General features: G+C 38.9%; 1 pseudogene; it reads right to left on the bottom strand.

Annotated features, from left to right (window-relative positions):
• Positions 1-3,455: 3,455 nt before the first annotated feature.
• LOC107751721 (extracellular calcium-sensing receptor-like) lies at positions 3,456-6,873 on the bottom strand (annotated as a pseudogene).
• Positions 6,874-14,460: the final 7,587 nt, after the last annotated feature.

Here is a 14,460-nt window from a genome sequence, read left to right as displayed (position 1 = left end):
CGTACATAACCAAAGACGCTTTCTGACATTATTTTTTTCTCTGGTTGCTGTAACTATGTTTATAAAACACATTCATTATAGCTAGCTAGCTAAATAAATAAATAGTATATATCAGAGAGCAAAGGTTATATCGATTATGTATTATTTATATAATCATATATATAATATGTGATGATATAATCATCATGTAGTGGCTTTGTTCACTGATATCATATAGAGTCTTATTTTTGGTTATATGGGTTATTAATTTTGCATTATTGATTATAGTAGCCCAGTGATTCTACAGCATGTGATCCAGCAATGTTGTGATAATCTGAAGAATCTAACATTGCGCATTAAAAAGTTTGTCAACTACTATTTTTTTTATTTTATTTTTTACCACACAGACATTAAGATTCAGCTTATGAATCTTAACAACGGTGACAATAATAAAAGCTTCATGCTGAATCTGTTTATCATTTGTTAACTCATTTTTGTATTTTTTTTTGGGGGGGGGGTTATTATTGAAAGGAGAAAAAGGCGAAAAAAGTTATTTCCCCCCCCCCCCAAAAAAAAACGAACAAGAATTCAGCTTAAATTTTCGTTTTTTGTTCACAATTGTATTTCTTGGTGTAACAGTAAGAAACTAAATTTGAATGCTTCAAAGACTACGGAGATGGTTGTTAATTTTAGCAGGAAAGCACTTGCATTTCAAACCTGTGCTCAAAAATTACGGGTCTTCCTTTACGTAGTCTTGCATCTTATTACGAACAGCAAGTGATGAGGATGGTGTGTAAAATAATAGGAAAGAGGACACACACCTTGTATTCTTATTTTGAGTGGATGCCCCTTGGACAGCATTTAAGGACAATCAGGTGTTCCACAAATAATTATAAATTTACTTTTGTGCCTGATGCAATTTGTTTATGTAACAAATATAATTGATTTGTGTTTATCTTGTGTATAATAAAAAAAAAAAAATCCCTTTCCACTTGATTGGCTCTATGACTCTCTCTCCTCTCCACCTGTAGCTGGTGTGTGGTGAGCACACTGGCGCCGTTGTCCTGTGGCTGCCGTCGCATCATCCAAGTGGATGCTGCACACTGGTGGTGGTTGAGGAGAGACCCCCCCACATGATTGTAAAGCGCTTTGGGTGTACAACAATACACAATAAAGCGCTATATAAATGCATCATTCATTCATCATTCATTCATATGTATATGTATATTTATGTGTATTAAAGGTGCAATAGGTGATTGTCTTCAGAAAATTTTAGAGATAGATTATGTCTATTTAAGTTCTATTGACTGGCAGGTATCACTTTCTGCACTTTCCATGAATATGTTCCATGAATATGAATATATACATGTATTCCTATGATGACAAAGCTGAATTTTCAGCAGCAATTACTCCAGTCGGTGTCAATTGTGTTGATTAAGTATTAATTTCTAAAGTATTAAAAGTGCCATAGGTGATTGTCTTTAGAAATTTTTTTTGTTATGCTGGTTGAAAGTCTCTTCACATCCCGATAGCAATCATTAAGTTAAGTGGTCTAAATGTATTTATCTGTATTTATATATTCTGTGGAAGGTGTAGGACCAAGAAATGTTCGTCCAATCAGAACGCTCGGTCCGAGCGTTTTAATTGGCTTTCCTACCTGCCTGTGGATTTGCAGTGCTGCATACCTCTGCGCACCCAATTCAAGTTTATTTGTACAGCGCTTTTCACGATACAAATCATTGCAAAGCAACTTTACAGCAAATTAAGTTTCTACAATATTTAGTGGTAGCTTATCAGTGGTGACTGTCAGTCAATGTACATATGGCAGAAATCAATTAAAGACGTAATCAAACAGACGATGAACACTATTAACAGCAATTATTATATGATGCAATCAAACTTATAGCAAAATGTGGTAGAAGCAAAAAGTCTACTGAACCTTTCGTGTCCTCGTCGATACGTGGGAAGCGGTCCTGATATGTTATCATATCAGGACTGACATTATATGTATTTGCATAGTAAATAAATACTATTTAAATTCACGTCTCGCACACTTTAATGCCCTTTGTATGGAACATATACGCTCGCTTCAAACTGGAATCATGGCGGAATATCCGGTGATGTACACATCCCAGGGCACTCACGGTCGAATAGAACAAATGTCGCATGTGATAAGAGATGCATATGAAATGTGCAGAGCAGGAGGGCGCGAGGACTGGAATTGGGAACCGCTGATGTAGCCTATTGTAATGTTGTCTCTGGTATTCTGGTCTGTGAGCGTAAATGCGTTCAGGGGGCGTGGCTTTGGACGGTGATTGCAGAGAGGGTGGGATGTTCGCTTTCAGTGCTATCAGGCTAAAGTTAGCATTTTCCAAGATCTCCTACTGAACCTTTAAGTGTTAAGCACCATGAAAATCTGAATTAATTGCCCCATAGGGATTAATAAATTTCTGAACTAAACTATTAAACTATAAACTATATTTTATATATGTTTGAGAATATGACAACAATCACAACCCACACAGAGATTGCACTGTTGTAGTGTTTAGGAATATTCACACATAATTTAAACACATAATCACATACATCAGCATGACATCAGAGCAAGTCTGACGTCAGTCGGACAAATTTCTAACTGGCATGCATCTTGCAGAGATCACCGGTGATCGGTTCTGCACATATTTTGCTCATCTCAAACAGGCCTAATATCGCAATCATGATGCAATGTTTACCAACATCATTGAAAGGTAAAATTTGGCCCAGATGCAGTTGACATGATTGTCTTATATACTTTATTATAGTAATCAGATCAAGGATTAATGATAACAAAATTAATAAATAAGTAAATTGTTACGATCCTTGGCATCTTTGTTGTTTTTGTTTGCAAGTCTGTTGCAAGTGTGTTTTGTTTGTTATTTTGGCCTTGGGCTACCCTGAAGCCACTGCTTCTTAATCTCATTATTTCATTCCACTTTAATAAATTATTTGTAGATCTTACATTTGTGTATTTTGCTGATCTTTTAGCTGGGGCAAGAATCCCATTTAACATTATTAATGTTCAAATCAAGCCCTTCTTTTTTGAATGGACCATACCATTTATCAATTTTTCCAGGGTCTTCTCAGCAGTGTTATATAAAAATGCATTGTCACACCAGCATGAACTCTGTTTGTGTTTCCTTTGTCCGGTCTTGTCAATTCTACCCTGTGTTTGGATTACCCATGTGTTAGATTACTCGTGTGTTGGATTAAAGACTTACAAAACCTTCATCTTCATCTTAATGCATTTATTTACAGCGTATCATGACATATATTTTTATAAACATTCATTCATTGATTATGTTTCATGTAATGTTTCACATGCTTCAATGCAATTCCCATAGTGATTAGATTCAGAAATTAAGATTTGTAATTCATATATGACCAGAAATAGCGGTCCAAGTAAATATCAGTTTTAATTTTAATTATTTATTTTTTTATTAAGACTGTGGAATCTTGCCCATCATATGTTGCTTTGTATTTTGTTCAGGCTTGAACAGAATTATATAACATTTTGGTGCAAATATACAGAATAGTAAACCAAAGCTTGATGCTAAAATGGCAAATATCTCCACAGCTACAGTAAATTTTCCAGGAGAACTGACATATGAAGGGATAAATGTGATCCATACAGCACAGAATATGAGCATACTGAATGTGATGAATTTGGCTTCATTGAAATTATCAGGCAGCTTGCGAGCTAGAAAAGCCAAAATGAAACACAAGACTGCCAGTAGTCCAATATAACCTAGAACAGCAGAAAAACCTGTAGTAGAACCCAAACTGCACTCAAGAATGATTTTTTCCTTATAATATTCCAGATTTTTATGAGGAAATGGAGGAGCTATTGTTAGCCAAATCACACAGATAAGAACTTGTATAAGTGTAAAGGCTAGAACACTGAGTCGTTGTTGTACAGGCCCAAACCATTTCATTACATTACTTCCTGGAAATGTAGCCTTGAAGGCCATTAACACCACTATTGTTTTCCCCAGAACACAGGAGATACAGAGGACAAAAGTGATCCCAAATGCTGTGTGACGCAACATACAGGACCACTCAGTGGGCCGACCAATGAAAGTAAGTGAACAGAGGAAACACAGAGTCAATGAGTAGAGCAGCAGGAAGCTCAGCTCTGAGTTGTTGGCTTTTACTATGGGGGTGTCCTTCTTACTGTAAAACAGTATGGTCACCAGCACAGTTAATCCTACACCAAACAGTGAGAAAAAGACTAACACTATACTCATAACTTCTGTGAATGAGAGAAACTCTACAGCCTTTAATACACATTTATTTTTCTCAGCATTAGACCAGTATTCCCCTGGACACTGCTTGCAGTTATTTGAATCTGGAAAGAAAGGTGTGTTTACTATAGTTATATAGTTCTAGTTATTATATTTATTTATTTATTAGTTAGTTATTTTATTTATTAAGTCCTTTGATAAAAAACTGCATCCTGAAGAGTAGAAGAAGAACACAAAAAGAGCAACTAACCAATTTTCTTAGAAACTGTGAGATGGGCTGTAGGTTACCTGTCTCATTACTGATTTCCCCTTCTGCACATAGAATACAGTCATAACAGCAGACAGGTCTTCCTTTCTGTGCAGCCTTCCTAGTGCCTGGAGGACAGCTTTCACTGCACACAGATCTCGGCTTCTGCATTGAGAAATACATTATACATACAATTTCAATGCTAGTTAATGCCATGAAGTCATTGTGGACATTTTGCATATTAGAAAGTATGATTGTCCCTTTCTACCAGTAAATGATGCAGTACTTGATTTTCAAGTGTATCATGACACATTTGCTTCTTTCAAACCAACATTTTACTATTTACCTCCAGCTGTCCTCCAGCCCAGATTATGTTTTCAGTGTTAACCACAAAGCGCTGGTCAGGAGGCAGTGAGGCATCATAGTATCCCACTGGTTTAAACTGGATTGATCCATCTGAATTCTGCTGCCAGTTCACAACTTCATATTGGGCTACTGTGGCACCAGTGCTGTCAAACCACACATGATCTCCAAACTTTACAGTGAAATTTACTTTTTTTAGTGCCTCAACCACCTAGCAAAAATATATGATCATTTACAACATGATCCTCAGTTGATTTAAACTGGATTGATCCATCTGAGTTCTGCTGCCAGTTCACAACTTCATATTGGGCTACTGTGGCACCAGTGCTGTCAAACCACACATGATCTCCAAACTTTACAGTGAAATTTACTTTTTTTAGTGCCTCAACCACCTAGCAAAAATATATGATCATTTACAACATGATCCTCAGTTGATTGATTAGATTAAGAATTACAAGCTTTTTTTTTAATGTTATTTTAAAATGTGCAAATGATGCATTATCTAATTAAAAATTAGCTAATTTGCAATTTTTTGGATTTCTCTGTGTAGAAAATGTTGTATAAAAGCAGGCAAATGATATATGAACAAACCCCTGTAAAGTTTGATGTTTGTAAGTACTACTGAATTGGAGATTTTTGACTCTCAAAAGGAGGTAAAATCTAATTGTGAGAAAACAGCCTTTAAATATATGTGTTGTAATTTAAAACTACATATGCAAATAGATAAAGTGCAATTAAAGAAAGTATATTTTGAATGTTTTCTTTGCACTTGTATGAAAAAAACGTTTAAAAGCTAACATTTTTCAAATTGACCGTTGCATGAAAAACTGTTTTTATGTTATAAATCGTCTTTTTTTTTTTTTTTTACCTGCTGTGGTTGTATTGCCAGGCCTTTCTTACAACCTTCTGGTTTTTTGCACTTGAGCAGACTATGTAATGAATGAGCCACAGCATAAACTGCTTTGTAGACATTGCTTGCATATCTTTGCTCAGGTATATCTTCATTGTTATTTTTCAGGACAAGTAGATCCTGATATCTCCTGCAATTTAATTTCACTTGAGAAGAATTCCCCTCAGCCTGTGAGCATGGAAAAGCTGAGTCCCAAAATGCTTTTATAACATAATCTGAAAATCCATCAGTATTGATTTTTCTCACTGCAAACCCTAGTGACCCTCCCAGAACATGAAAACTGTTTGGAGTGATCAAACTCTTTGCAGTTGTCCATGCTTCCACACCAATTACTTGCAGGCCTGTAATGTTCTGAATTCTTAGTTGCTCAAGAAGATTGACCATCTCAACACGGGAAAGAAACGCAATAACCACTTTTGTGGTGCTTCTTTTCATAGTGTCTACAACTTTCTGGAGTTGTTCAGGTTCTGTTCGATAGAATTTCACAGAGTACTCCACACAAATCCCCTCTTCCTGGGCTGTTTTCAGAAATATGGCCATTCCATTGTTTCCATAGTCATTGTCACTGTTCACAGCTCCCACCCAAGACCAGCCAAAGTATTTCACTATGTATGCAAGTGCTCTGCTCTGGTGGTAATCACTAGCAATAGTCCTGAAGAATGAGGGGTAATCTTTCCTGTTGCTAAGACACTCACATGTAGCTGAGTGACTAATCTGAAATAAATAAATAAATAAATTAAAAAAACAAACAAACAAACAAAAAACACAGGAAACAGTGAAGCAGTGAAACCATCATCAATATTGTTATTATGTCATGCATTAGTATGTTTGCCCATTACCACTGGAATCTTAAAAGGTCCTGTAGTTCTGGAGAGAATCACTGTAGCAGAAGACTCTGTTTCTCCTATGATAGCATGTATAGGAGACTGTCTATTGCATGTGTCCCCTGCTGCAAACTCCTGACCATTCATCAATGCCAAAGTTGCACTCATAGAAGACAGTCTTGAACCACAGCTATCATAGATTTTGTAACCAATAGAAACATTTGGAAGCAACTGTTCACTTCTGTTAATCTCCTCAATGGCAAATATCATGATTTGAGCCATCCGGAAATCTCTCAGATTCACACTGTCACAATATTCCAGATGTTATGGTTGTTTGTGGTTATAAAGTCAGCATATATGATTTTATATTGTGCAATATATTTTCATTAAAAAATCTGTTGATATTGAATACTTTATCTGATATAATGTTTTTAAAAAATTTACAATGTAACAAACCTGGAGCATGATAGAAGCTGAGGTTTTTGTATAAACTCAAATGAAGGTAATAGTTCTATACTGCGGATTGAAAAAAGTCCTCCAATATTTATGTCTCCATCCTTGGAAAGCAGTGCATGCTTAGGGTCTCCCATTGTTTGGCAAAGAGTGTCTTCTGCCTTTGGTTTATGGAAAAGCAGGAGAGTGCAAATAAAGAGAAGCATCCCAGAGATTGAGCTCCACTGTGACTGCCAACTGCAAATGACCTGATACAGTATATGCACTTTTATAGACTTAATTAATATGTATGAATGATTTGGAGTGTAACCAATGACCTCATAGGGCAGGGCAGGAGTCAGGTCAAGTACACTTTCAGAAATAAAGGTACTATAGCTGTCACTGGGGCGGTACCTTTTCAAAAGGTACATATTTGTACCTATTGTATTTGTACCAATTGCACATATTTTTGTCTATGTTGGTACCTTAAAGGTACATATTAGTACTTAAAGTGTATATATTAGAACCTTAGAGGTACAAAAGTGTACCTTTTGAAAAGGTACCGCCCCAGTGAGAGCTTTTGTACCTTTACTTCTGAGAGTTTAGGAATGGAATAGAATCAAACTAGTTTGATGATCCGATGTTTTTGTTAATTTCAAAACTCTGAATATTTGAATAATAAATTGTATTCAAGGATAAGGTTAAGGTTCAAAAGAATAGTTTTGTACCTTTTAGGTACTAATATGTACACTTTAGGTACTAATTTGTACCTTTAAGGTACCAATATGGACTATTTAGGTACAAAGGTGTGCCTTTTGAGAAGGTACCACCCCAGTGACAGCTTTTGTACCCTTTTTTTCTGAGAGTGTGCAGCCTTTATATATGGACAGTAACCAGTTCTCAGAATCAGAATATAGAGAACTGGATTGCTCATGATGTCAATAAAAGCAAAGCCACTGTGCTGCCATATTGCTATCCCTTCTATTCCCTAAAAAGTCACTCGCTTTATATATGTACTCTCCATGAACATTCTTACAACACAAATGTGCAAAGAAAATGGTTATTTGTTTATAGTCATAAATTTCCACTCCTTACAAAGTTACCTTTATATTCATTGCAGTAGCAAACATCAGACTGATGGACAGATGAGACAACACCTCAGCATAATATGTATTACAAATGTTCATTCTGAAATATAAAAGACTTTTGCTTTGAAACGTATGCACATATACACTAATTTGCTTTTTGCAGTTACTCACTGTTTATGTAACTGTTCTGTGTTGTAATATTGTTGTACAGTAGGCTAAATGCAAATGTTTTAACAATGATTTCGTTAACAGCATGGTTTTGTGTATTTTCCCTGAATGTTTTCCAGAAGAAAAAATTAGTACAATTAGTACTAGGGTAAACTCCCTAATCTTCAAATTCAAAAAGTTTTCATGCATCGTAATTATCCATTGTGTTTCCTTCTGCAGCATCAGTGAATGTTTGAATCTTTTGTAATAGTTGCCATGAGTCCCTCAGTTTTCGTCAGTCAGGGGAGTGTTTAGAGTTTTTGGGGCCCTAAGCAAGCGGTCACTTGGGGCCCCCCTCGGTAGAAATTGTATGAATGAATGAGGCATTTATATAGCCCTTTATTTATGGTTTATGTGGCACCTAAACACGTTATTGTCATCAGTGTTAAAAGATGGTGTTAGATGATTGAAATAGTATGTGTTCTATTATAGATCTGTGGCTAACACCAACATCAAAATGTTCTACTATGAACCAGTAACAATACACCCCCCTTGAAATTGAGAAAGAAAACTGCATGCATTTAAATTAATTCATTAACAGATTTTAATTTCATTAGCATGTATCCTGAATTACAAATGAGAGTAAAACCTGCATGTAAATGTTATTTTGGGCCCAAGTAACAAGACACACCTTTTGATGTTGAGATGGAAAACTGTATGTATTTTAAATTATTTATTAAAGGTTTGAATTTCAAACTCAGTCAAAACAACTGCAACATCGTCCTCCGGGGGGCAGTAATACTGGAGACTCTTTGGAAGGCTTCACAAGCTATGGACTACTTGCACAACTACTTCCACGTTGTACTCAGTAGAGCTCGGGAGTTTCCTTTCAACATTCAGACCGTTTCTCATGAGAAAGCAGATTATTACTACACTTTAGGAATGGCAATAAAAAACAAACAAACCAACAAAAAAAACAAAAACAATGAGTCATATTCTCTGCATTAACATGAATTATCTTCAACCTGCTGAAATGTTCCTATGAATACATTTATCTTCCAAATATGCATTCTGAATAATAAATAAATATATTTCCCCACTAACCTGCCACAGTCCAGTGCTTGTCTTCACATTTTTTTCTTACTGATCATATTTCATACCTGTTGAATTTACAGTTTTAAATGAATTTGACTGATAAAGACCTTTATGGAAAATAACCATGGTTTTACTAGAGTAAAAGTGTAGTAACCATGTTTTTTTTTTTTGCAGTTTACCGTTTGTATTACCAAATTTAAATACCATGGTTAAACTTAGTGTAGCAAAACCTAGGTTAATTTGTGGTTTATTATGGTTTTATTTGTAGAAAAACCACGGCTATTTTTCGTAGGAGCATTATTGCTTTTGTGCGTTGGTGCTCCTATTCCAAAGTTTAAAATGGTTGAATTAATGTGTGGTTACTGCCTTAAAGAAATTTAACGATGTTAAACATTTAAGTAATTTTAAACAATAACGCGTTGACAGTGACACTACTTTGAATATTCATATTTTGGCATTGCATACAGTGAAATGATTATGAATGAAAAATGACAGAATAGTGACTAACATATTTAATACAGATAAATAAAGGTTCATTCTGATCTTATTCATCAGATCTCACACACACTGCAGCATCGTGATTACTAGTTTAGAGCACTGACATCCTGTGTTGAAACAATCACGGATGTTTACCACATTAACCCAGGTCCCAGACCTGGGTGGTTTGCACCTCAATGGGAACAGAAGGTAATTTACATGGAAGACCCTGGGAGAGGGCACTCCCATTACAGTAAGCAAAATATCTCTTAACTCTTAGGATCTGTATTATCTTTTAGTCTACTTTTGTAAGATTAAGACCATTGTACCACTCACCCTGAGACAATTCAAATGACACCAAACATGACTGTAAATACTACTTGCATTCATGTAGAACATTATATTCTACCATTGACCATTCTGAGTGAGCTGGGTGAAGGGAAGGATGGGTGAGGGGAAGGAAGGGGATGAGGAGGAACCAATGCATATGTGAGAGACATTTTCCCGCATTTTCTCTCAGTGAGATGTGGAAACAGATGTCTGTATGTTAATGCACTGAGTGTGTATTGTCTGTCTCAGAAGATCAAAGTATCTGAGTTTCTTTAATCCTTACATAGGCATTTAAGTCAAATAGATGATTATGGCACGTTGAAAATATACATAAAACCAGAAATACCTGAGCTGTATTATTTCAAAACGAAAGTGTGTCACGAGACTCAGTGCAAGTAGTCCACTCTTGAATGTCAAAAACATGACTTCTGCATTCCTTTGGACAATGAAAACAACTGCAAAATGATCTCCGCGAAATTTGTAATAAGATACAATGCATATTTTGAATATGCATGAGTTCCCCATGGCGGAGCAGATGACCACCACAGCCGTACAGTCGGGACCGAAGACACCCACGGCGGCGCAGACAACCACCACAGCCATGCAGACGTCACCGAAGTACTCCACGGTGGAGCAGACGACCACCACAGCTGTCCAGATGACACCGAAGTCCTCCATGGTGGAACAGACGACCACCACAGCAGTGCAGACAACACCAAAGTCCTCTATGGTGGAGACTACCACAGTAGAATAGATGAGTCCGAAGATCCCCAAAGTGGAGCAGAAGGCCAGGGCGCATCCGTCAGAGCAAGAGACCAGGGCGGAGCTGAAAGCCCGGATCTCAACATGGCCTCCTCAGCCATGACACAGGAGCTGGACTCCCTGGACTTGGAAATGGCCTCCTCGGCCGTAACACTGGAACTGGACTCAATTGAGTCACTGGAATAGGGAACGGCACTCCTGGCCGTGACGAGTGAACTGGAGTCATTGGAACAGGGAACGGCACTCCTGGCCGTGACAAGGTAACTGGAGTCATTGAAACAGGGAACGGCACTTCTGGACTTGACGAGGGAACTGGAGTCATTGGAACAGGGAACAGCACTCCTGGCCGTGACGAGAGAAAAGGAGTCATTGAAATAGGGAATGGCCCTCCTGGCCATGACGAGGGAACTCTGAGAACAAGGGATCAGATCTGCTTCCATAGCCATCACATAGGAACTCAGGGAAGTGGAGATCAAATGGGCTTCCATAGCCATCACATGGGAACTTTGAAGACAGGGGATACTATTAGTATCCATGATTGCAACTGGGCAAACAGAGAACTCACAGGCTGACACCAGCACAGGACTGAACTCTAAGGTTTGAGCGAGCTCTGCAGCGGATCCATAGACTGGAATGGGCACTGGAGTGGACCCATGGACTGGAACAGACTCTGGAACAGACACATGGGCAGAAGAACAGTGTGTAGCCCAGACACACAAAATGGCAACCGCCATTACCGGAAGGGCAGCGGAGAGTGGCAGAACATCTAAGTTGGCTGGGCTTAAGAGCACTGAGGTCACCGAGATGCCTGCTGCTCGCATCAACATCAGCGATGGGTCCGCCACACTGGACATCAGTATAGTCTGTCTTGGCCCCAGTTCCATCTTGGCTGAAGGATCTGGTGTGACAGCCGTGACAGACAAAGACTCTGGAGTGGCGGCCATGACGTGACGAGGCTCAGGCCTGGCGGCCATCTTGGCAGAGGACTAAAGGACTGAAAGCATTTGGAGAATTTCCTTACAGGGACGAGTGACTTTGGTGTCTGATTCTGGGGCCAGAATGGGCTCGACATAGAATTTGGAGAATATAGCAGACCCATTACCGCATACTGGAGCTGGAGTGAACTCATGACTAAACTCTGGGACTGGAGCCGTCTCTGTACTGTGCTCAGGAGCCGGAGCCATCACAAGACTACTGTCAGGGGCTGGAGCCATCACTAGACTACTGTCAGGGGCTGGATCAAACACTGGGCTTTGTTCAGGGGCTGAAGCCAGCACTAAACTGAGATCAGGGCTTGAAACTGACATTGGGCTGTTATCAGTAGCTATAATAAAAACAGGACTGTGTTCTGGGTCTTGAATTACAGACTCTGGGCTGTGGTCTGATGCTGGATCAGGCTCGGGACTTAAGTCTGGAAAGGGAGTCCTAACCAGGCAATGATCTGTAGCTGGGGCTCCATCAAGGCTGAACTCTGGGGCTAGATTCATCTTTGGACAGAACTTGGGCTGTGAGGTCATTTTTGGGCTGAATTTAAGGACTGTTTTTTTTTTTTTTTTGGGCTCTGTAGTGATACTGAAACCCTCTCTGGGCTGAATTCGGGATCAGGAGCCATTACTCAACTCTGGTCAGGGGCTTGAGCCATCACTTGACACTGGAGCAGACTCAGGGGCTGGAGCCGACACTGGATGCTTACTCTTTCTCTGACTCTTCCTTTTGGCAGAGGTTATAGGGGGCATTGTCTCAGGAGCGGATTATGTGATGAAAACTGGAGCGGATTCTTGGACGGACTCTGAAGCTGGGGACCGGGTAGTGAAATTTGTCTTCACTGCTACCCGGACTGAGGTAAAGGCTGGGTCCGCCATTTTAGCCATCAGATCAGCACTGTTAGATATCTTCATTCATGCCGGAAAGACGGGTAGACAGAATGAGATGGCCCCAGTTATATGGTGTGTGGAGGGTTTAGTTACAGGCTTAGAAGGAGTTAATAGACTCTGTGAAGGATAGATAACCTGCAGGAGACTGAAAAGGAATCGCATCCTCATCCAATCCCATCTGAAAACAATCATAGAGTGTTCTATAACTCCAACTCACCCGATGGGAGAACTCCAAAAACTCCTCTACATATCACTCCAGAGCTCGACCATCTTTCCGGAGAGGTGGTCGACCGCCTTGCTGGAGAGAGAGGATGTTTTCAGCCCAGTTCATGTTTTGTTTTTGGTCTGGTCTTCTGTCATGGATTCACAGATGGAGAACAGGGATGTAAGTATACTTGGTTTATTCAAACAGGATCACCAGAAGACAACTAAGAATATCACAAACAGAGTTCAGGTTGTAGCTCTTGGCTCAAACGATAACAGTTATTTCTATCTATTGCAGGTTTTCAGAGAGAATAATCCAAGCGGATGGCCAGCGATGGAAGGAGAAGGAAAGAGCAGTCCCAAAATGTAGTGATGTTACGTATGACACTGAAGCTTCGATGTACGTATTGCGCATGTGACACAATTTCTGCATGTATTGGTTTCCCAGAGTCACGTGATCAATGACAAATGAAGCCTCACTTTCTGTCCAATCATGTGCGCGTTTCGCTTTGCTTGTCAGAAGGTTCGAACCCCAGATCTTACTTAACGAGTCCTCGTTGGCTCAGTCTGGTTAATGGGTTTGTGAGGAGAGTGCTGTACTTTGAAAGTTAATCAATACATTACATTTAAATAACCACAATTTATTTATCACTACTTATTCTTTTTTTGTGTGTGTGTTTGTGTATTTTTGTCTTTGTAAAATCTTTTTGTATTTGGGGTTAGGGTGGGATTAGGCGAGTGAGGATAGGGTTGGTGTTGGTGTTTGGTGAAGGATTTGTGTTTAGAGCAATGGCAACAGCCAAAAAAAGAAAGACTTCCCCTGTCTTCCCCTCTATATATACTGTATATTAGGGATGTTCATTTCGGTTAATTTTCCTGACCGACAACCAACAAAACGAAAACACACTAAATCCTTCTATGCACCTTAAAGAACCTGCAGAGTCTTTTTTTTCCGTCAGACATAAAAACAAATAGCAGGCCTACCTCAGTGCACAATGTGTTTAGTTTTTATTAAAAAAAATTAAAAAGTAGCCTAAAATGTCAACGTGATGTGCAGATAGTCTGGAGTAGAGCTCTGCACGGAACTGTTTCGTAATGCCGCTCCCGCAACGTGTGTTCTGCTCCTGCGATTTTTGTGGCCGCTCCCGCAAACATTCTTATAATTGTTTATAATTTTTGCGCTATCAATATGCGGGTATTGAACTCGCTTTTGAATGGGCTCGCTACTCACTTTCACTTTCGATTTCACGTTCACGCGCACTCTGTGTAAAGGAGCACATCTAATCTTACAAGATCAGATATTTGTCAGTGAGCAAATCCTCCAGCATGGTCTGTCAGACATCTATCCTACTCTCGACCAGTGATCAGTCAAGCTCGTGTTGGTCAGTCAAGCTCGTCAAGCTCAAATCTGCATTTTTTCCACGAAATCAGGCTAATTTTAAACTGAT

This window comes from Sinocyclocheilus rhinocerous, unplaced genomic scaffold, assembly GCF_001515625.1.
Source record: "Sinocyclocheilus rhinocerous isolate Xijiao unplaced genomic scaffold, SAMN03320098_v1.1 scaffold1282, whole genome shotgun sequence".
Lineage (NCBI taxonomy): Eukaryota > Metazoa > Chordata > Actinopteri > Cypriniformes > Cyprinidae > Sinocyclocheilus > Sinocyclocheilus rhinocerous.
The sequence above is the reverse complement of the archived record's forward strand: the minus strand, read 5'-3'. Positions and strand labels throughout refer to the sequence as shown.